Source organism: Heterodontus francisci, chromosome 25 (assembly GCF_036365525.1).
Source record: "Heterodontus francisci isolate sHetFra1 chromosome 25, sHetFra1.hap1, whole genome shotgun sequence".
Lineage (NCBI taxonomy): Eukaryota > Metazoa > Chordata > Chondrichthyes > Heterodontiformes > Heterodontidae > Heterodontus > Heterodontus francisci.
In genome coordinates this window covers 31,700,972-31,725,658 of record NC_090395.1, presented here as the reverse complement: position 1 = coordinate 31,725,658, position 24,687 = coordinate 31,700,972, and positions in this window count along the sequence as shown.

Here is a 24,687-nt window from a genome sequence, read left to right as displayed (position 1 = left end):
CAAAGTGGATAACCTCACATTTTTCCACATTATATTCCATCTGCCACATTCTTGCCCACTCACTAAGTCTGTCAAAATCCCCTTGAAGCCGCTTTGCATCTTCCTCACAACACACATTACCACCTACTTTTGTGTCTTCCGTGAACTTAGAAATACTACACTTGGTCCCCACACCCAAATCATACATATTATGAACAGCTGGGGCCCAAGCACTGATCCCTGCGGTACTTCACTAGTCACAGCCTGCCAATGCACGAATGACCCGTTTATTCCTACTTTCTGTTTTCTGCCTGTTAATGAATCCTTAATTCATGCCAGTATATTACCTCCTATCCCATGTGCTTTAATTTTGCTAAACAACCTCCTGTGGGGGATTTTATCAAAAGCCTTCTGAAAATCCAAGTATACCACGTCCACCAACTCCCCTTTATCAATTCTGTTCGTAATATCCTCAAAAAACTCCAACTGGTTCATCAAACATGATTTCCCATTCATAAATCCCTGTTGACTATGCCCAATCAGATCATTATGATCCATGTGTCCATTTATCACATCCTTTAGAATAGATTTTAGCATTTTTCCAAAAATTGATGTAAGGCTAATAGGTCCGTAATTCCCTATTTTCTCTCTCCCTCCCTTCTTAAATAATTGGGTGACATTTGCAACATTCCAATCTGCATGAACTGCTCCAGAATATACAGAATTTTGGAAGATGATCACCAATGCATCCATTATCTCCATAGCGATCAACACTCTGGGATGTAGAATATCAAGTCCTGGGGATTTATCAACATTCAGCCCCATTAATTTCTCCAATACAACCATCTTACTAATACTAATTTCCTTCAATTCCTCGTTCCCCCAATCCCTTGGATCTCTAATTCTAGGAGATTTCTTGTATCTTCCTCAGTGAAGACAGACACAAAGTAATCATTTAGCTTCTCTGCCATTTCTCTATTCCCCATTATAAATTCTCCTGACTCTGCCTGTAATGGACCCACATTTATTTTAGCCAAACATTTCCTTTTTATTTACCTATAGAAGCTTTTAGAGTCCATTTTTACATATTTTTGCTAGCTTACATTCATATTCTATTCTCCCTTTCTTTATCCGTTTCTTTGTCCTCCTTTGCTGTATTCTAAAATCCTCCCAATCCTCAGGTTTACTACTATTTTTGGTAACTTTGTAGGCCTTTTCTTTTAATTTTATACAATCCTGAACTTCCTTTGTTATCCACAGTTGACTGCCTTTACTTTTGGGGTTTTTGTGCCTTGAAGGAATGTATAGTTGCCGTAAACTATGTAATATTTCTTTAAAGACTACCATTGCCTATGTACTGTCATACCTTTTAATGTATTTTCCCAATCCACCTCAGCTAATTTGCCCCTCATATCTTCATAATTTCCTTTGTTCAAATTTAACACCCTGACTTCAGATTGAACTATCTCACTTTCAAATTTATGGTCACTCATCCCTAAAGCTTCTTTTACAACAAGATTATTAATTAGCCCTTTCTCATTACATAATACTAGATCGAAAATAGCCTGTTCTCTAGTCGGTTCCTTAACATACTGCTCTAGAAAACCATCCTTAACACACTCTAGAAACTCGTTCTCCACAACATTTGTGCTCATTTGATTTACCCAGTGTATATGCAGATTGAAGTCATCCATGATTACTGTATTACCCATGCTACAAGCTCCTCTAATCTCCTGATTAATGCCATGCCTCACACTATCACTACTGTCTGGTGGTTTATAAACAACTCCTACCAATGTTTGTTGCCCCTTGCTGTTTCTTAGTTCCACCCATTTTGATTCCACATTTTGTTCTTCTGATCTGAGAACCTCCCTTACTAATGTACTGATCCCATCCCTTGTTATTAGTGTAACACCACCTCCTTTTCTTTTTTGCCTGTCCTTCCTAAATACCAAATATCCTTGAATATTCCATTCCCAGTCTTGGTCACCCTTAGCCATGTTTCCGTTATGGCAATTTGATCATACCCATTTATCTCTATTTGGGTCTTTACGTCATCTACTTTCTTGCGAATTCTGCGTGCATTCAGGTAGAGTGCCCTTAACCTTGTTTCTTGAAATTCTGCATTTTAAAGCTAGTTGATGCTTGCCTTTGTTTCGCCTGCCTTCTAATGTCACTTGCTACTTTTCTACCTCTTGTTACCAGCTTTACTTCCTTCCAATTTGAGCTAACCCTCAGGTTCCCATCACCCTGACAAGCTAGTTGTGGAGAATGCAGCAAATTACCATGAATATGGTGCCCTCCTGACCCTCCTGTTCCCCTCTCCTTCAGCAGCTGGTGATGCTCTGCACAGCCTCATCTCTTTGCATTTCTCCTCCAGACGAAGGAGGGCCTCTAGCAAGATCCCTATGTCCAATCATTCCCTGATAACTCCTATAATGTCTCAAATATGGTACAGTAGCAGAGCACTCACTCTCTTTAGGTGAAGTCATCAGAGAATTTGCAGAATAAATTTTGAAGAGTGCTGGTGAAGTCTTGACAGTGTCACTGAAAATCTCTCAATGTATTTCAATAGTTCTCTTCAAATACTTCCTCATCAATGACCTTCCTTCAATCATAAGGTCAGAAGCGGGGATGTTTGCTGATGATTGCTCAATGTTCAGCACCATTTGCGATTCCTCAGATACTGAAGCAGTCCGTGTAGAAATTCAGCAAGACCTGGACAACATTCAGACTTGGGCTGATAAGTGGCAAGTAACATTCATGCCACACAAGTGCCAGGCAATGACTATGTCGAACAAAAGAGGATCTAACCATCTCCTTGACATTCAATGGCATTACGATCACTGAATCCCCCACTATCAACATCACTATCACTATCAACATGGGGTTATCATTGACCAGAAACTGAACTGGAGTAGCCACATAAATACCGTGGCTACAAGAGCAGGTCAGAGACAAGGAATCCTGCGGTGAGTAACTCACCTCCTGACTCCCCAAAGCCTGTCCTCTACAAGGCATAAGTCAAGAGTGTGATGGAATACTCTCCACTTGCCTGGATGGGTGCAGCCCCAACTCAAGAAGCTCAACACTATCCAGGCCAAAGCAGTCCACTTGATTGGTACTCCATCCACAAACATTCACTCCCTTCACCACCGACACACACTGGCAGCAGTGTGTACCACTTACAAGATGCACTGCAGCAACATACCAGGGTTCCTTAGACAGCACCTCCCAAACCTGAATCCTCTACCACCTAGAAGAACAAGGGCAGCAGCTGCATGAGAACACCACAACCTGCAAGTTCCCCTCCAAGCCACACACCATCCTGACTTGGAACTATATCGCCGTTCCTTCATTGACGCTGGGTCAAAATCCTGGAACTCCCTTCCTAACAGCACTGTGGGTGTACCTACCTCACATGGACTGTAGTGGTCAAGAAGGCGGCTCATGACCACCTTCTCAAGGGCAATTAGGGATGGGCAAATAAATGCTGGCCTAGCCAACGAAGCGCACAACCCATGAATGAATAAAAAAATACTGTGCAGTCAGTTGATCTTAATCAGCAAGTGAACAGTCAAAGCTGAGCATAGCTTTAAGCAGCACTTACAATCCTCACCAATGATTACTTTACCACTATTCAGCTAGTCGCTGTTAGGAGAGGTTGTTAATTACAGCGTTAGCAAGCAAAATGGCATGCAACCTGTTTAATGAGCATAAAGAGCCACTTTAATTGGTCATCAGAGCCTTAATCATCCTCAGGGTGGCTGCCTTGCATGTGCTTCAACTTCTTTGCCAAGGTGACATCTTACACTAAAGGCTGCCTAACCAGGCAATGCAACTCAACCCCCCATTTTGACCATGTCAGAAAGTGTCTAAGGAAAATCGGCCCCACTGACTTTCACTGGTTAGTGCTCGAGATGTTGTGAGTGTGCCGATATTTACTGCGGTCCTGGAAATGTGTTACGAACATAATACGAACATACGAATTAGGAGCAGGAGTAGGCCACTTGACCCCTTAAGCCTGCTGCGCCATTCAATCAGGTCATGGCTGATCTGATTGGAACCTCTACTCCACATTCCCATCTACCCCATTACCCTTCACCCCCTTGCTTATCAAGAGTCTATCTACTTCTGCCTTAAACATATTCAAAGACTCTGCTTCCACCACCTTTTGAGGAAGAGAGTTCCAAATACTCAAGACCCGCAGAGAAAAAATGTTTAGAAATATTTAGAACCATGGGAATGTCTGCATATTTATAGGGAATCGCAATAAGTAAATCAATATTTACAGGAAGTCCCTGTGATGTAGTAATAGTTTCAGGGACTCCTTGGGAGTGTATTAATACTTACAGGGAGTCCCTGGGAGAGTGTCCATATTTACAAGGGGTTACTGGGAATGTGTTAGTATTTGCACAGGCACTCCAGGAATGCGTCAGTATCTGCAAGCGGTCTTTGGAAGTGTGCCAATATTTGCAGGCGGTCTCTGAGAGTGTCAATATTTGCACGTGGTCTCTGAGAGTGTTTCAATGTTTGCAAGGGGTCTCCGAAAGATTGAAAATATTTGCAAGAGGTCTCTGGAAGTGCACCAATATTTGTAAGGATTCCCTCATGCGGCAATGTTTGAAAACCAGTGACATAAGTAAACAAAATCATTTTACAAAACACCTTTTCATGTAGATGATACTTTTAAAGATTTAGCACAATATAGTTGCACAAACTAAAATAGTAATAAACTACTGTCAACATCATATTTTGTTTCTCTTGTTTAAGGCAAACAAGATAAACCAGTTTACTGAAGAATCTTTCTTTGAAGAGTGGTGAGTGCACAAAATAAATATTTCAAGTTATTTGTTGTCACCCTCAAGCACGGTATCCAATTTACAGAAGTGCCTGAGGCAAATATCCCACTGCCAGATTATTCTGAACCAATGCTCTGTGCCAGTGGATGAACACAAAAGAATTTATATTATGTTCCTTTTAGGTTTCAATAGCAGATTACAGACAGTTTTAGCATTCTTTCTCCCTAGGATCATAATGCCACACACATATTAAATGTATAAATGTGATGACTTTTTATTCATCCTTTATTCTTTTCTTTATTCTAACTTTCGTACTTTTGAGTTCAAAGTTTGAAGAAAAATAAAGATTTGCATTTATATAGCACATTTCACTACCCCAGGATATCCTAAAATGCTTTGCAGCCAATGAAGCACTTTGAAGTGTAGTCGCTGTTGTGTTGCAGGAAACACAGCAGCCAATCTCTGCACAGCAAGTTCCTACAAAGCGCAATGTGATCATGACAATACAATCTGTTTTAGCGATGTTGGTCGAGGGATAAATATTGGCCAAGACAACAGGGAAAATTCCCCTGCTCTTCTTTGAAATAGTGCATTGGTTCTTTTCCGTTCTCCTGAGGGGCCAGAAGGGGCCTTGGTTATAGCTGAAAGATGGCACATCCAACAGCGTGGCACTCCCTCAGTACTACACTGGAATGCCAGCCTAGATTATGAGCTCAACCATCTGGAGTACGAGTTGGACCCACAACCTTCTGAGTGAGAATCTGTGCCAACAACTGGGCCATGACTGACACTGTGACAAAGGGACATTCTTGTCCCATAAAGGACTTTGCATGTTATGCTATTGGCTCTATAAAGCATGAGTCAATTCCCTTGATGGCTTAGTTGATCAAAAATATTATGTCTTAAACCTTTCTGCCTCTCTACCCCTCTCTGTCCTCCTTTAAGACTCTCCTTAAAATTTACCTCTTTGACCAAGCTTTTGGTCATCTGTCCTAATAACGTCTTATGTGGTTTGGTGTCAAGATGCAGGGATGTAATGCTGGAACTGTATAAAATGCTGGTTAGGCCACAGCTGGAGTATTGCGTACAGTTCTGGTCACCACATTACAGGGAGGACATAGTTGCTCTGGAGAGAGTGCAGAGGAGATTTACAAGAACGTTGCCAGGGCTTGAAAGTTGCAGGTATGAACAAAGATTGGATCGGCTAGGGTTGTTTTCCTTAGAACAGGGGAGGCTGAGGGGTGACTTAATTGAGGTATACAAATATATGAGGGGCCTAGATACATTAGACAGGAGGGACCTGTTTCCCCTAGCAGAGAGGTCAATTACCAGGGGGTACAGATTGAAGGTGACTGGTAGAAGGATTAGAGGGGACATGAGGAAAAACTTTTTCAACCAGAGGGTGGTGGGTGTCTGGAATTCACTGCCCAGATCGGTGGTGGAGGCAGATACCCTCAATTCTTTTTAAAGGACATGCACCTGAAGTGCTGTAACCTGCAAGGCTATGGACCAGGTGCTGAAAGGTGGAATTGGATTGGGCAGCTAGTTTTTCAGCTGGCACGGACATGATGGCTGAATGGCCTCCTGTGCTGTAATTTTTCTATGATTCTATGGTTCTAAAATTTGCTTAATGACACTCTTGTGGAGCACCTTGAGATGGTTTACTACATTAAAGTTGCTCTATAAAGATAAACAGTTGCTGTTGTGTAACTGAGCCACACAGACTCGAGGACCCCAGGTTTGTTTCCTGGTCTGCAGTGAATGAAAGAAAGACTTGCATTTATATAGCGCCTTTCACAACCACCGGATTTTACAGCCAATGAAGTCCTTTTTAAAGTGTAGTCACTGTTGTAATGCAGGAAACGCAGTGGCCAGTATGCACACAGCAAACTCCCACAAACAGCAATGTGATAATCTTTTTTTGTTATGTTGAGGAACACATAAGGGCCTGGACACCAGGGATAATTCTCCTGCTCTTCTTTGAAATAATGGCATGGGAACTTTTATGTCCACCCAAGTAAACAGACGAGGCCTCAGTTTAACATCTGAAAGACAGCCCTTCTGACAGTTCAGCACTCCCTCAGTACTGCCCTGGAATGCTAGCATTGATTCTTTTTTGCTCAAGCCCTGGACTGGGGCTTAAACTCAGAACCATATGACATGGAGGCAAGGTTGCCACTCCGCTTTGAGTTGGGGAACTGGCAGTGGCACTAGAATTGGCATGAATACTTGTAGTTTAGTTGGTAGGATTTGTGGCGGAGTGAGGTGACAGAGATCATCCAGGGTTCCCTCCTATCTTGTGACACTCCTTTTTTCCTACTCCCCTTCCAGGTTGCTGCGACACCCTACATTTATTTCTAAACATCAGGTTGGATATCATACACACTAATATCCAGGGTCAGGTAGAAACAATGGCCACTTTAACAAAGTACTGAATGCAGGCTGGCACCTATGGATCCAAACTCCAGAAAGAGTCAGTGCCTTTAAGAGAGAAAGGAATGAGAGGAGAAAATTGGATAAAAACATTCTAAATTACAATAGGCAGCAAAAATAACGCCAGAGAAACAGATTACTTGCTGCAGCCTGTGCTTGAAACTATCCCCAAAGCAACCTCTTTACATTAGATTCAATCATATCTTTATACATCTTAATTAGCTGTTAATCATTCTCTCACATTCCATAGAGGGGATTGATTCAGAACTTCTTGTTGAATGGATGATACCTCTGAGGGAGGTGTGCACTGAAACTTGCATTGCACAAACCTCAGATTTTAACAGAACTCAAATATATGACAGAGTAACAATAACATGCTAGGCTGTATACTGTATGGCTGCATTAAGATAGAAGCTAAAATAAGAATTAATAGTTTATTTTAAAACAAGGAAAAATGTTTTCAAAAATATATGGAACTTTTTATCATTGTGGAGAAATTTGACATTCATAAATATAAAATTAGCTTTTCTGGGCCAGGGGATGTGTTTAACAGTAATTATGAACTTAGCACGCTGTTAAAACCCAGTTACCTCTTATTTAACAAGATGTAACATTTTCAAGGGCTTTTACAGCGAGACCAACAACATAGAAGTCGTAGAGTCATAGGGGCTAGGATATTACCGGCATGAAGTAAGTCCAGATGTTGGGACCCAGTGCAGGTCCTGAGCTCACACTAGCAGACAGCGGGGCTGTGGCGGCAATCTTCCCGGCGGTGGCCAATTAAGAGGCTGCTGCCGTGCCCACCATCCAATTAAGGACGGTGGGCTGCTTCTCCATACTGCTGGCCCAATCTGAGGGCCGACAGCTCTGTCGCCTCAGCAGTGCCACTGATAGAAGTGGCCGCTGCTGAGGTTGCAAAGGGAAAGAGAGGGCGCCTCCATTTTGAGCCTGTCTCCAGAGCATTGACAAAATCCCATTCATAGAGTCATTATGCATAGAAGGAGGCCATTCGGCCCGTTGAGTCCATGCCAGCTCTCTGTTAAGCAATCCAGCCAGTCCCATTCCCCTGCTCTATCCCAGTCACCTTGCAAGTTTATTTCGCTCAAGTGCCCATCCAATTTTCTTTTGAAATCATTCATCGCCTCCGCTTCCACCACCCTCATAGACAGCAAGTTCAACATTCATATCCATTCATTACATATTTACTTTCATCCCTGAAAGGTTCATTACTATTCATCAATAAATCAGTACATGTTTATTCTCATTCATTAGTGAACAAATATTACATTCATACACATGTATTAATGAATTAGTTTGTGCTCACTTCCAATTATTACTGAATAAATATACATTTATTTCTATTCATTACTGAACGAATTAATGAATAGGTGCTTACTTCCACCTGCTAATGGATCAGTATTCATTCACTCCTATCCGTGAAGAAACTAGTATATGTTCACTTATATTTTCAGCAACTTGAAGGACTAAGGCTTAGCCATAGGAATGTTACACTTAGAATTCATTGTCAATTAAATAAAGAATAAAGCAAAATAACAAATGTCATTGATGTTGTTTACAGTGGGAATGTGAATACATTCTGCACCGGTATTGAAGTTGTTCACAGTGGGAATGGGGTTACAAGTTAGAATGTTGAAATTGGGAAGATACTTTACACAGGGTTATACTGGAACTGGCCATGGTGAGAATGGGAAGATAGTTTCACATAGGGATGTTCAGATTTCCTTCTGAAGGGCATGCTTTGCAATTTTGCCAAGAAGGAAACAAAATAATGAATTTGTTTTTACTTTTTGTTAATAAGCTGAACAATTACATACTGTTTAGAGTAGGAAACTATCTTTGACTGGCCTTACTTTTGGAAACCTACAGGACACCGATTGCTCATTTAAACAGAAAGATTACTATCAGTATGTTGATTTTTAATATATAAAAAGATTTAGGCCCTCATAATAATGAGTGGACCACTTTGTTATCAATTTAGGCCATTGCCATAAAGTATAATATGCATGTAGAAATGTATTTTGCACATTGCTAGCCAGGTCAACAGTGGCTCAGTTCGTAGCACTTTTGCCTGAGTCAGAAGGTTCAAGTCCCATTCCAGGAAATTTAGCATAAACATCAAGGCTGACATCCAGTGCAGTACTGAGGGAGTGCTGCACTGTCGAAGGCACTGCCTTTCAGAAGAAACATTAAACCGAGGCCCTGCCGAGCCTTTTAGGTGGATGTAGAAGATCCCATGGCACTATTATGAATAAAAGCAGTGGAGTTATCCCTGGTGGCCTGGTCAATATTTAACCCTCAATTAACATCATTAAAAAGTATTATGTGGTCATATCACATTGCTGTTTGTGGGATCTTGCTGTGCGCAGATTGGCTGCCACAGTTCCTCCATTACGATAGGGACTATACTTCAAAAGTACTCCATTGGCTATAAAGCACTTTGGTTGTGAAAAACGCTATATAAATGCAGGCCTTTCTATTTTAAAACACCATGGGGTCGATCTGTGTATCACCCTTTTTTTTAAGTAGATGCTGCATATCCACATAAGGCTTGGGAAATGAGGAGCGGAATTTTGTGCTGGAGCCGGGGCTCCCGGCGCTGGGCTGAAAAGGTGGGGGGAATCCCGCCTCTGCCTTTTTGTGCCCCCCACCTCACCCCCCCCCAGAGCGAACCTCCTGTCTTTTTGATTCAAAGTTTTAGGAGGCAAGATCCCCGTCCCTTTAAAGAGAGCGGTGGCCACTGCTTGTAGAGCAGAGGCCTCAGACCCAGGCCCAGCGGTGGAACCCCGGACCGAAGGGAGGTGAGGTGGGGTTGTTGGGGCCAGACTGGAAGGCCCCGGCGAGAGTGTGGTGGGGGTGTGGTTGTTCAGTCCGGGGGGGGGGGTGTAAAATTGTTCCCGGTTGGCGTCCTCTGTGGGCCACAAATTGCCCACGGGTGAGGGACCCACCCCCAAACTCTTTGAAACATTCATTTGTGAATTGTAGCCCACTGTCGGATATCACCATGTCTGGGATCCCATGAGTAGCAAAGATTTCCCTCAAGGATGTGATTACAGTTTCTGAGCTCTGATCTTGTAGCTGCCTCACCTCAACCCACCTCGAACAGTAATCAACAACAATTAAGAATATCTTATTCTTATGCTCGAAAAGATCCATACCTAGACGTTCCCACGGGAAAGATGATGACACAAGTGGGTCCTTCATCTCATGACGATTGATAGCATACATGATACCTCAATATCATTCCTTCAATTTCTTTTGATATACCAGGCCACCATACTGACTGTCTTGCCCTGGCTCTGCCCTTTGTTGTTCCTAAATGTCCTTGATGTAGTCTTTCCAAGATCTCCAATCTTAGTATCCTGGGGATAACTAATCTCTCGTCAAATATTAACAAATCATCGACGATACTCAAAAGACCTTGCAGCTCATAATATTGCCTTAATTGGGTTGTGTGGCGTGTACTCTAGCCATTCATGCAAACAATATTCTCTAATTGCCGCACATATTTCATCTTCTTTTTGAACCTTCCTGACTTCGCTCAATTTCTGGGTTGTAGCAGGTAAATACTCTGTAGTTGTTCGAGCAAACAGTTCTACTTCCTCAAAAAAATAGAATGTCACATTCTTCAGGTCCTGCTGATGTAATACGTGATAATGCATCTGCTGTTATTCGCTGTTTCCCAGGAACATATTTGGTTTTAGTGTCAAATCTCATTAATCTTAATCAAAACCTCTGTACTTTCAGAGGTAACGTTGCTTGTTCTTTTGTATTTAAGAGAGTAACTAATGGTTTGTGACCCATTTCAATCTTAAATTGAAGACCTAGCACATAGTCAAAGAAATTCTCGCATGCCCAAGTTGCTGTCAATGTGTCCTTTTCAATAACTGTGTACCTTTGCTCTGCCGCTCAGACCACAATCCTATCTCTAATTAACTCTTCTCACAAACTGCTGTCTTTGCAATCTTCAGGGAGTTTATATAAGTCGTTGATAAAGGAATCAATACTTTCTCCTCTCTGCTGAGACTGTTTATTGAACTTGCCGCGCTCGATGATTACGTTTTATTATATGTTAAAGTAAGACTCCAGAACCTTAATAGCCTCCTTGTACATAACGTTTTCTTCATCAAAACCCTGTGTTGTGAGGATGTCATCCACAGGCTTCCCCATAGCATATAATAATATACTGACCTGCTCCTTGTCTGGCTTCTACACAGGACTCAATGCAATAGGGTATCTAGTAAATTTTTGGACGCATTTCAGCCACGTCTCTACTTGGTTCTGTCCAGCTACTTTCTCAACGTTCTCCGGTAAGGGCAGTGATTTTTCCATTTCTTCTTCAGTTTACCGTTGCCACCATATAATATTCTGCTGTTAGTAAGTCTTATAACAGAATTTCTGAGGGATTGACGGTTACAGGAACAGGAGTTTATTTACATGCATCTGACATCTATGACTTCCATTTTCACTCTACACGAGGTTCTGTACAAGTTCTGTTACATCACTTCCTGTGATGACATTCATAGACTATTTACATATTCTGCTTAGTAATAACCCTATATTACATTGTACTACAGTGGCTGCGTGGGTAAGTTTGAGCGACGGTGTCTCTTCATCCTCACTATCACTGTCCTCTTCCTGACTGGGAAGGTTCCAGATCTTCAGTATCTGAAATGAAAAAGGGACAAGAATTGGGTTATGGTGCAGGGAGAGGAGAAAGTAAGAAATGCGTGATTACATCATCAGCAGCTTATGAGTGAGAAGAGATTAGTGTGATGAGAAAAAAAAGGGAGAAGATTAGGAATTAGAAACATAGAAAAATAGGAGCAGGAGTAGGCCATTCGGCCCTTCGAGCCTGCACCGCCATTCAATATGATCATAGCTGATCATCCAAACTCAGTAACCTGTTCCCACTTTCTCCCCATATCCTTTGATCCCTTTAGCCCTAAGAACTATATCTAACTCTTTCCTGAATATATTTAATGATTTGGCCTCAACTTTGGCTTTCCGTGGTAGAGAATTCCATAGGTTCACCACTCTCTGGGTGAAGAAACCTCTCTTCATTCTCAGTCCTAAATGGCTTACACCTTATCCTTAGATTGTGACCCCTGGTCCTGGACTCCCCCACCATTGGGAACATCCTTCCTGCATCTAGTCTGTCCAGTCCTGTTAGAATTTTGTAGGTTTCCATGAGATCCGCTCTCATTCTTCTAAACTCTAGTGAATACAAACCTAATCGACCCAATCTCTCTTCATACCTCAGTCCTACCATCCCAGGAATCAGTCTGGTGAACCTTCGCTGTACTCCCTCCATAGCAAAAACATCCTTCCTTAGATAAGGAGACCAAAACTGCACACAATACTCCAGATGTGGTCTCACCAAGGCCTTGAATAATTGCAGCAAGACATCCTTGCTCCTGTACTCGAATCATCTTGCTATGAAGGCCAACATTCCAGTTGCCTTCTTAACTGCCTACTGCAACTGCATGCTTACTTTCAGCGACTGGTGCACAAGGACACCCAGGTCTCGCTGCACCTCCCCCTTTCCCAATCTATCGCCGTTCAGATAATAATCTGCCTTTCTGTTTTTGCCACCAAAGTGGATAACCTCACATTTATCCACATTATACTGCATCTGCCATGTATTTGCCCACTCACTAATTAGGGTCACTGTGAGGGATGGTTGTGACATTGCATCAAAGTGAGGGTAAGGGTCAGTGGTGAATGATCAGATGAGGTTGTGAGAACAGCGAGAGATGTGTGCACTTGCAAGGTAACTTGCTATGAGGAGTGATGTTCAGGAGGAGGCTTGGGAAGGCCAAATGAGGGGAGTTGGGGTTAGCTGCATATAAGGATGTACTTGAATGTGCTATGCCACTCACCTTTCCTGACCTGATTAAATCACTAAACCACTTCCGGTACTGTATCCAGAAGCATGGCACTACACTCCTACTGCTAACCTCCTCAACAATCTTCTGCCCCACCTTCTTGTTCTCTGAGACAGGCTTCTTCCTCCCATTGGCAAGGAAGTGAATCTCCCTGCGGGCCCTTATAGCTGGCAGCTCTAAGCGGGCATCAGCGAAGCAAGATGCTGCCTTGCAATGTTGGGAATCTATTGTTGCAGTCTTTTGCTCTGTTGAACCACCTGGAAAATCCTTCAAGTTTCATCCTTTAGGATCACTTTAAATACTTCAGCTGAATTAGATTCATGCAAGTCGTTATCAGGCCTGTTTGTGCTAATTGGTTGGAGAACCCAGCAGTCAGATGCTAATGCAGTGGCTGGATTAAGAAGCTACTGACAAATGTGCTGCTGAAATCTCTGGCTTTTCCATGAGCTACCGAGCTCCCCCACTTGCCTGTATGTCAAATAGTTAACATCCAACCCAGATGTCTCTCCTCCTCTCTGAGTCTTGCACTTGGATGTTTCGTATATTGTCTGAAAACCTGGATGCTTGCTCTCTCACACGCTCAGCCATTCCTCAAAGTATCACAGCACAAATGCAGATTTGAAATGATTCCCACCACTTGTTGCAGCCACAATTAACCTCCCCTTTAAACGGCTGTCTTTAAGTAGTGCTAACCATTTGTGATATCAGGCCTCCCTGGTGGTGCATGCAGTAATAAACAGCGTGGGTAGTGCTGACTGCATGCAGCAAACATGGAAAGCAGCAGGTAGCACCAATTTAACATGCTGCCTGCAATGCAATGAATGGGCCCTGGATAATAATGCACCACGATCCCCACACTCGTGATTGGGGGTTATCCACCATGCTTAAATAGATTTATACCACTAACAATACGAGACTAGCTATATCAGTAATATTTACATGTAACTAAATATGATTGATTATGTGGGTGATGATGTGTGGTTCTAATAAAGTTCTTGGTGACCTCAGTTTTTATCGGCTTTGTATTCTTCTATAAATATTGTATCTGTGCTCGTTTTTATGACTCTTATTTTGAGTATCTGGTTGTTATAGTTGGGAAAAGAAATAAATTCCCTTTTTTTTAAAGCCATATTTTCAAGCGGAGATGGAGGAGACTTTATTGTGAGGATATAAAGATCTATTATCTAAGGATTTGAGTATCTTCTAGAATAAGCAATTGAACAGTACTGGGTGTTTCAAATGTATGAGATGTCATAAATTGCTTTGGTTATTTGTTCATTAAGTGGCATCAATTCCAAATCATGTGCAAAGAGATTACTGGTCCTGGTTTACTGCTCCACACTTTCAAACAAAGCATCAAATCTGCAGGGGTGGCGTGTTCTTGTTCTTTTATTCATTCATGTCAAACTTTGATAACACTCCTGTGAAGTGAGTGTTATGACGATTATGGGGCTATATAAATGTAAGTTTTTGCTGTCACAGGATTTGATTGCTCCAGCAAATTGTCAACATATGGAGATACCAAACAGCCATGATCTAACTGAATGGTGGAGCAGGCTCAAGGGGCTGAATGGCCTGTTCCTAATGTTGTTAGATACAGTGCAGAAGTATCATTAACAAATGAAATGCAAAGCATCAATTTACCCTTATTCCTTTCCTCAGTCTCATCATCTAACATTTGGCCACGATAAACAAGGGTTTCCACTGGTCAGCCCAACCACCAATCTCTCTGTATTTGCTTCTCTTATTTACATTTTTATATTATCAGTATATTTAAACAGTTTCAGTCCTGTTCCACTTCCAAATCATTTATGTACAATGCAAACAATAATGGTTTAATGCCAATCCCACTAATCATCTTCCTCCATTCCAATACAGTTTACAACCACTTTTTGCTTTCCTCTAATTGAGTCAATTGCTGATCAAGTCCAGAATTCTCTCTCTATTCTGGGCCAAATGATCTTATGAACCAGTTATGTCTAGTACTGATCAAAGTATTGCCTAAAATCTATATATGTGGTATTCATTGCGTATTCCACATCTAAAAATCTGCATATAGAGGTTCCACTTTGGGCACAATCAATGATTCTGATGCAAATCTGCGTCCATTTGAAGAAATGGACTTTATCTCGAGTTTCCACTCAAATTCATTCAGAAATCGCAGAATGCAAAACCTGCCATAAGCCAGTGTAGTTGGCAACGTTTTTCAAAATGTATTTTTTTGAAAATAAAGCGCTTTGCTTTAAGAAATAGCCCTTGATATATTTAAGAGTGGTAATCTGGTAAAGTTTGATTAATGCAGCTAAAAAGGGGTTTATCACAAAAAATAAGTATTTTAAATCACCACCTATGAGTAATCCAATTTTATATTACTAATAATAACTTAAAAAAAATATACAAAACTATTTCCTGGATAAAGTAAGGTACTGTTGTCAGTTTCTTAGTAAATATTTTAAAAAATCATTCAAAATCTTATAAAACCTATGTATTAGTGTCCTTGCTCGCAAAAGATCCAGTTTAATCTTTGGAGCCTTCTTGAGGGCCTGTAAATGAGCTCAATTATTGGAAACTCCCACTGGTGATTAATTTACCTTGGGGGCATGTAGGAACATCTTCAGTGTAATGCTTTTTTAAAACTAGTGCAAAAGAACATGGCAATTCCAGTTGTGCTGTACATAATTTGCACTCATAATTCTGTGATCTTTTGTGCCAGTTATGCTGATATTGGGGGAACTGTGCTCTAAAAACAACACAATCGAATGGAAACTACGGGCTGTGGTATTCATTGAGTATTTTACATCTCCTCCAGTTCAATTCAGCGTAAAATATACAACCACTGCCATAAACAAAGTTGTTGACAAAGTGATAACACATCCCATTGCTATTGGTGAGATATTCTGATGTGACCACTACATTTGTCGACAATACAGCAGTCATTTCATTACATCTATTTGAAATTTCCCCGATGTGGTAAGGCACAAGATAAATGCAAGTCTTTCCGTTTATGTCTTCAAACAAGTCCAATAGATTTCTCAGACAGGATTTCATTCTCAGAAAGCCATGTTGACTCCTTATTAGTCAATATTTCCTATGATGCTTCATTATTCCAACCCCCAAGGTGTTTTCTTTGCCCATGACAGATGTCAAACTAGCTGGGGTGGATCTTCCACCAGTGTGGTATCTGCTTGGCTGCCCAGCAGAATATGACAGCTAGCTAGCAGCCTGGCGAACCTGTTGAAAGGTCTGGCTGATCTTGAAGGCCAGGGGCTGCAGCTGAAGTCTGATCACCCGAGTGCAGCTGGCCAGCTCTGGGTTATTGCAATATGAGATCTTCAAGCCGGCCTCTGACATGGAGGTAAGTGGGTTCCATCCTGAACAGCAGCAGCCCAGACTGGGTTTGTAAGTCTCGGATGAGCACTCCTGCTATACCCAATGAAAACAACATTCACCACTTCATCGTGTCTTATTATGTGGCAATTTCCTGTCCAATTTACAACACTGTCCCTATCTTAAGAGCTTTAATTTTAGTGCAAGTCTTTTGTCTACCATCTTCTAAAATGTTCTTTAAAAAATCAAAATACTTAATATTCAGTTTATTACATCTAACCACCAATTTTGCTAAATCCTCAATGAATTCCAACAAATATGAAGAAATTATTTATATGGCACAAGCTCCAGCATTTATTGCCCATCCCTAATTGCCCTTGAGAAGGTGGTGGTGAGCTGCCTCTTGACCTGCTGCAGTCCTCTTGGGGTAGGTACACCCACAGTGCTGTGAGGAAGTGAGTTCCAGGATTTTGACCCAGCGACAGTGAAGGAATGGTGATATAGTTCCAAGTCAGGATGGTGTGTGACTAAGAGGGGAACTTGCAGGTGGTGGTGTTCCCATGCATCTGCTGCCTTTGTCCTTCTAGGTGGTAGAGGTCGCGGGTTTGGGAGGTGCCATTGAAGGAGCCTTGGTGAGTTGCTGCAGTGCATCTGTACATGGTACACACTGCTGCCATTGTGTGTCAGTGGTGGAGGGAGTGAATGTTGAAGGTCGTGAATGGGATACCAATCAAGCGGGCTGCTTTGTCCAGGATGGTGTTGAGCTTCTTGAATGTTGTTGGAGCCGCACTCATCCAGGCAAGTGGAGAGTATCCCATCACACTGCTGACTTGTGCCTTGTAGATTGTGCACAGGCTTTGGAGAGTCAGGAGGTGAGTTACTCGCCACTGAATTTCCAGCCTCTGACCTGCTCTTGTAAACACAGTATTTATGTGGCTGTCCAGTTCAGTTTCTGGTCAATGGTGACCCCCAGGATGTTGATGGAGGGGGGTTTCAGTGATGGTAAGGCCATTGAATGTCAAGGGGAGATGATTACATTCTCTCTTGTTGGAGATGGTTATTGCCTGGCCCTTGTGTGGCGCGAATGTTACTTGCCACTTATCAGCCCAAGCCTGAATGTTGTCCAGGTCTTGCTGCATCTGGATACGGACTGCTTCGGTATCTGAGGCATCGCAAATGGTGCTGAACATTGTACAATCATCAGCGAACATCCCCACTTCTGACCTTATGACAGAAGGAAGATCACTTATAAAGCAGCTGAAGATAATTGGGCCTAGGACACTACCCTGAGGAACTCCTGCAGGGATGTCCTGCATCTGAGATGATTAACCTCCAACAACCACAAATATCTTCCTTTGTGCTAGTTATGACTCCAAACAGTGGAGAGTTTTCCCCTGATTGCCTTTAACTCAAGTTTTGCTAGGGCTCCTTGTTGCCACACTCAGTCCAATGCTGCCTTGATGTCAAGGGCAGTCACTCTCTGTGGTTGGTGGACTGTCACTGAGATAGGTAGACTTTCACTGTCTGGTTAGTAGTTTGTCACTGTGATAGGTATACTGTCACTGAGGTAGGTAGATTGCCACAGTTCATGTCCAGGAATTTTCTTCTCTCAACCATTGTTCAAGTGATTAGGTTTGAGTGGTTTGACTGTCACTGTGTGGTCAGTAGACTGTCACTATGGTTGGTGGACTGTCACTGAGATAGGTAGATTGACACTGTGCGGTCAGTAGACTGTCATTGAGATTGGTATACTGTCACTGAGGGGTCAGTGTACTGTCACTGTGGTTGGTACACTATCACTGTGTGGTTCAACTGTCACTGTGTCATTAGTAGACTGTCACTGTGTGATCAGTGCACTGTCACTATGAGATTGCTAGACTGTCACTGTGAGGTTGTTAGACTGTCACTGAGGTGATAAAGTGCTAATGAGACCAATGGCATTGATGCTGCCCAAGCTCATGCTTCTCCTCTTGCGACACCATCTCCTTATCACACAGTGCTGAACTGATGGTCATGAGCTTCTTGGGCCAATGAGCAGTTTCTGGTTCCTCATGTTCTGAGCGGGCTGGGGTTTAAGTGATACTATGCTGGTGTCGGCCGGTGACTTGGGGACAGAAGTTAAAACTTTACGCCCCGGATATTGTAACCTTCGGGGATCAGCATTATGCTGGAGATATTGACAGGCCTCTTGAAATCATTGTGTGGACCCCTAGGGGGCCATGGAGTACCAGATGAGCACCATTGCTATAAGCCCTGAAAACCAAATAGGATTCAAGGATTGCCACCCTTTGTATTCCATCTCCCTTGAGATAAAGGCCAACATTCCAATAGCCTTTTTGATTTCTGCTTGTACCTGTCCACTAGCTATTAGTGTCACGAGTACCACCTCATTTACATAATATCTTATTTACTTTAAGGTTATCTCTGTTGACCAGAGTTTCATCAAAAACAAAACTGTGAGGAAATGTAGCAACATCAGAGTCAGTGGAGGCTCCAAGGCTTTGCTTGAGTTGAAATTTCATATGGTTCCTCCAGTCACTGGGGAGCAGCACTAACATCCATGGAACAGTAGCTAGTTACAACAATGAAACTGTTTTTCTTTCGAAAAATATACTTTATTCATTAAATTTGTAAAAATACATTACCTAACAGTTCAAATTTGACATTACATAAGGTACCATACAGATCGCTTTCTTTCTATACAGTACATAAGGTGGAACACTACACTTGTCAATACAGGTTATATTTACAAAGTACATTTACATTTCACGTCAAACATTCTCTGGTGCATACAACCCGAGGGGTTTTACACAGGTTCCAGCCTCTCGGTATACTTTACACAGCGGCCTTTCCTCATTGGGCCTTTGCGGCGACTGCGTCAAGCTTTCGTGCATCCCTTAGCATGTAGTCCTGGACCTTGGAATGTGCCAGTCTGCAACACTTAGTCATGGACAACGCATTGCACTGAAAGACCAGCAGGTTTCGGGCAGACCAAAGATGATGATCCTCCAGCAGCAGTTGATGTTTTTCTCGGTGTGTGTCTCTGCAAACAAATAGTAGAGCACAGAGTCCTGCAATATGGAGCTGCTCAGGATGAACCTTGACAAAAACCACAGCATCTTTTTCCACGCCTGCATTTCAAAGGCACATTCCATAAGGAGGTGAGTGACTTGTCTCCTCCCCACTGCAGCCACCTCGAGGACACCGTGCGGAGGAAGTGAGATTCCGGGCGTGCAGGAAGGATCTGACAGGGAGGGCCTTTCTCACCACCAACCAAGCTGCATCTTGGTGCTTGTTTAAAATTTCAGGCGATGAGGCATTCTGCCAAATGAGTTTGAGAGTCTGCTTGGGGAACCATCTGACAGGAACCACCATCTCGACGGACTTGTGGTCAAAGGTATTTTTCTGTACAAACTTTCCATGAGGGGCAGGTGATGCAGCACGGGCCAACTGAATGGAGCGTTCCGTGGCAACATGGCCATACCCATCCTTCGTAACACTCGGGACAGATAGAACCTTTGCACGTAGTAACACTTGGGGGGGAGTTTTATCCTGGTGGTGGGGGTCTCGATGTCGGGAGAAACTGACGTCGAGATCCCCATGTAGTTCCTTTTCTGGAAGGTCCACCAAATTTAGTGCCAATCAGGCACTTAAATGGACAGCCACAGGCCTTCCATAGGATCTAGGACCCCGTCGCCATAAGTCCTACCCTTGGAGAGCTACCAGCCAATCGGAGGCCGACAGCTGCAGCACCACCATGGAGGCGGTAGCTGCGGCTGGAGGTGACCATCCGGGAGGCCGAGGAGCACCCTGGAGCCAGGCCTCAGGTAGGTCAGGGTGGGAGTGCTCTCGTGGGGTGGGGGTCACGAGGGAAGGGGGAAGGTGTGTGTCGGCAGCAAGGGTAGGGACTCAGTCTCAGCGGTGTTGACCCTCAAACTACAGTGTCAACTGATGTGGCGGACAAGAGACACCTACACGAGATACTTTGTATAAACACTTTTATTGATACTTAAATCACTTATTCAGCTACTCGTTATATCACTTGTTAAACTACTTGTTACTTGTTACAATGAATCACAAGTCTCACGGCTTGAACTTAAATACTACCTGTTGCGAGGTGAGGTGATCAGTCTCCCTCCCGATGGGCTCTCTTTACTGAATCCCAGACTCAGGGTTCCATTCCACGATGGTTGTTCCTGCAGGTCTTTGCTGCAGAGGTTCCTAGCCTCCCCTTTTTATCCAGTTTCTGAGCATCGGGAATGTCCTTAGTCACATGCCCCCATGACTTGGAGTCATCCGTTTGCTTAGCTACTAGTTGCAAGATAAAATACATCTGTTGGCCTTGTTCTTCTTATCTATCCTTGTCTAGCAACCTTCACAATCACAGCAGTTTCACACATCTTGTCACACACTGCCTATTCAGCAGGCTGGGTTCGTTAAACTGCAACTGCAGCTGTTTCACAGTCCTTGTCCTTGTGTAAGGCTGGCTATTTTTCCCTTCATGCTTTGCAGATGCTTAGCTGTTAGTCATCTGGCTACAGCGGGCTCCCCCTTCCCGGTGCCGGGTCCCTCATTCAAGCACTAAGTGCCTTTGAACGACGGACACCCCACCAAAGCCGTGAAGCAGACCGCATGGTTTTCCATGGTGTTCTTCCCATGCGGCGACAGGGCCACCCAACGCAAGGCTAATTGTGGCTGCGGTGGGAAGAGGCCCCTAATTGGGGGTGAATTACCCAGTTAAGGGCCTCAATTGGAGGTGTGGTGGGAAGGCCGTTCACAGGCCTTCCCACTCCGGTCTAAATTTTGGCAGAGGCAGTGTGGTGGTGGGAACATCCCTGTCACCATCCCACCCGATTTTAAGCTCTCCCCAACTCCAAACCCGCCGTGGGGGAGAGCATAATATTCCCTGCTTGATGTTTGCGTACCAGGGGTCTACACGTACACCTTGATGCAGCCACACACAAAAGTGGATTTTCGGACAAGGGCAACGCTTGTTATGTTTTTACCCCTTTAGCTAGAGGTTTGAACATCGTGTCCCTCCGGACATGGTTAATTTTCGATCTCCAGTTAAAGCGAAAGATGGATCGGATGAACATTTTAGATTCTTTTTTCCAAAAATATACTTTATTTTTTACAAATTTTAATGAATACGTTACAAAACAGTTCAAATTTGATCTTTCAGAAAGTGCAATGGAGATTAGATTCCTTCAATACAGAACATGAGGTGCCGCACAACTTTTCCCATTCCATTTTGTATACAATATACATTGGCATTACATAGCAAAAAAAGCATTCTCTGGTGCATACAGCCCAAGGGGTTTTATACCGTTTCCAGCCCCTTGGTTCACTATGGCGGGAGGGCCTTACACAGTGGTGTTTCCGTATTGAGCCTTTGTGGCGGCTGCCCCAAGCTACAGTGCGTCCCTCAGCACGTAGTCCTGGAATGCACCAGTCTGCAACACTCGGACGTGGGCAACTGTTTGCACAGGATGACCAGCAAGTTTCGGGCAGACCAAAGAGCGTCTTTCACCGAGTTGATGGTCCTCCATCAGCGTTTGATGTGAGTCCCTGGGAACAGCCTGGAGAGCACAGACTCCTGTGTTACGGAACTGCTTGGGATGAACCTTGACAAAAACCACTGCATCTCTTTCCAGAGATGCTTTGCAAAGGCACATCCCAGAAGGAGGTGGATAATGGTCTCTTCCCAACCGCAGCTCCCTAGAGGGCAGCATGTGGAGGTGATGAGACTCTGGGTGTGCAGGAAGGATCTGACTTCCAGCCAAGCTATGTCTTGGTGTTTGTTTGAAAGTTCTGGTGATGAGGCATTCCGCCAAATGAGTTTGACAGTCTGCTTGGGGAACCATCCAACAGGATCCACTATCTCCTTATCCCACAGAGCCTTGGATGTCACATGCAGACCACTGGCTGATGAACTGTGGTCAAACATGTTTTTCCTGTACAAACTTGTCCCAGAAGGGACAGGTGGTACGGCACGGTCCAACTGAATGGAGCATTCAACAGCAAAGTGGCCAGACCCATCCTTCGGAACACCAGGGACAGATAGAACCTCAGCATATGGTGACACTTGGTGTTTGCATAGCGGGGTTCTACGCACAGCTTGATGCAGCTACAGACATCAGGATGAGGGTGACGTTGGGGATGTTTTGTCCCCCTTTATCCAGAGGTTTGAACATTTTGTCCCTGTGGACATGGTCCATTTTCAATCTCCAAACAAAATGGATGATGGCTCGGGTTACCGCCACGGCCCAGGAGTGGGGTATGGGCCAGACCTGCGCCACGTAAAGCAACACCAAAAGGGCCAGGTTCTTATCTGCAGTGAAGAAAGAACATTGCTCCCACATGCCAGGTTTCTGTTTCACCATGCCTGCTTGCTCCTTCCACTTTTAGGCACATGCCCTGGACCCTCCGAACCATATCCCCAGCACCTTCAGGTAGTCTGACCTGATGGTTGAAGGGGACGAAGGATCAGTCGGCCCAGTTCCCATAGAACACGGCCTTTGCTCTTGCTGCAATTTACTTTGGCACCCAAGGCCAGTTTGAACTGGCCGCAGATGCTCACCAGTCTGCAAATGGATGGAGGATCCGAGCAGATGTTGGCAATGCAACCATGTACAGGGAGGCTTTGACCTGAGTGCCTCTGCTGCCTGGGATTGTCACCACTCTTATGCCTGTATCCTTCCTAATGGACTCAGGAAAAGGGTCAATACAGCACAAGAGCAAGAAAGGGGAGAGAGGACAGCCCTGTCTGACTCCAGATTTGATCGGAAAACTTTCTGATTCCCACCCATTGATTGAGACTGCACTACTGATGTTTGTGTAGAGCAGTTTAATCCAATTGCGATTTCCTCCTCAAATCCCATTTAGGAGAGCACGTCCATCATTTAGGTGTGCGATACCCTGTTAAAAGCCTTCTCCTGGTCCAAGCTGCTGAGGGAGGTGTCCACCCTCCTGTCCCGTACATAGATGATCGTATCCCTTAGTAGTGCGAGACTATCAGAGATCTTCCTGCTGGGTACAGTGTAAGTCTGATCGGGCTGAATCACCAATTCCAGAGCAGACTTGACCCGATTGGCGATGACCTTGGACAGAATTTTCTCGACAACATTAAGCAGTGAAATGGGCCACCAATTTCTGATTTCCATCCTCTACCCCTTCTGCTTGCAGATGAGGGTGATGATGCCTTTCCTCATGGATTCTGACATGCTGCCGACCAGAAGCATACTCTTATATACTTTCAGCAGGTCTGGGCTGATCCAGTCCCATAGAGTTGAATACAACTCAAACGGTAAGCCGTTGTTTCTGGAAGTTTTACTAATCATGAAGGACCTGATGGCCTTTGTCAGCACGTCCAAAGTTAGCAGTTTGTCCAGAGTCTCCCACGTACTGTCATCTAAGACCTCTGTGATAGAGGACACGAAGGACTGGGAGGCTGTGCTGTCACGTCATACAGCCCAGCACAAAAGGATTTGCTGATCTTTAGTATGTCGGACTGCGCTGATAATACCGAGTCGTCCTCTTCCTTCAGGCAGCTGATCACAGAACTCTCTATGTACCTTTTTGGAAGAAGAAACGCGAGCACATCTCATCCTGCTTAATGCAATGGACTCTGGACCAGAAGATGATCTTGGAGGCCTTCATGCCAAAGAGCGAGGCCTGCTGGCTCCTCCTCGTGGAGATCCTCCTAGACCTCGACCCCCATCGACTGCAGCCGGAGCAGATTCTGCATTTATTTCTGAAGTCGGGACATTTCCTTCTGTCTCTCTCTCACCCTCTGAATGCCTTTGGGGTTGAAGAACCTCCTCATGTTCACCTTGATTGCTTCCCAGCAGTGTGTTGGGGACTCAAAGAGGGGTCTCACGGTTCTCCAACCATTGTAATCCCTTTTGAGTTCCTCAATGTTTTCTGGGGTCAACACTTTTATGTTCAGATTCCATGTTCCCCGGCCAACCCTCCGTCATCCTGTAAGTGACAATCGGCCAGTAGGAGGCAGTGGTCAGAGAAGAGCACCCTCGCGATGTTGGTGGATCTGACCGTGACAGCACAGGACACAAACAGGAAGTCAGTCCTGCAACTAATGGACCCATCAGGTCTTGACCAGGTGTATCTACGCTGTGCTCTGTCTGCAGGGTTGCTGAAGATGTCGTGCAGCTTGGCATCTTTTACTGGAAATCTGTATCTGGACGTGATGTCCATTTGACTGTCGGCCCGATTGGATCGTC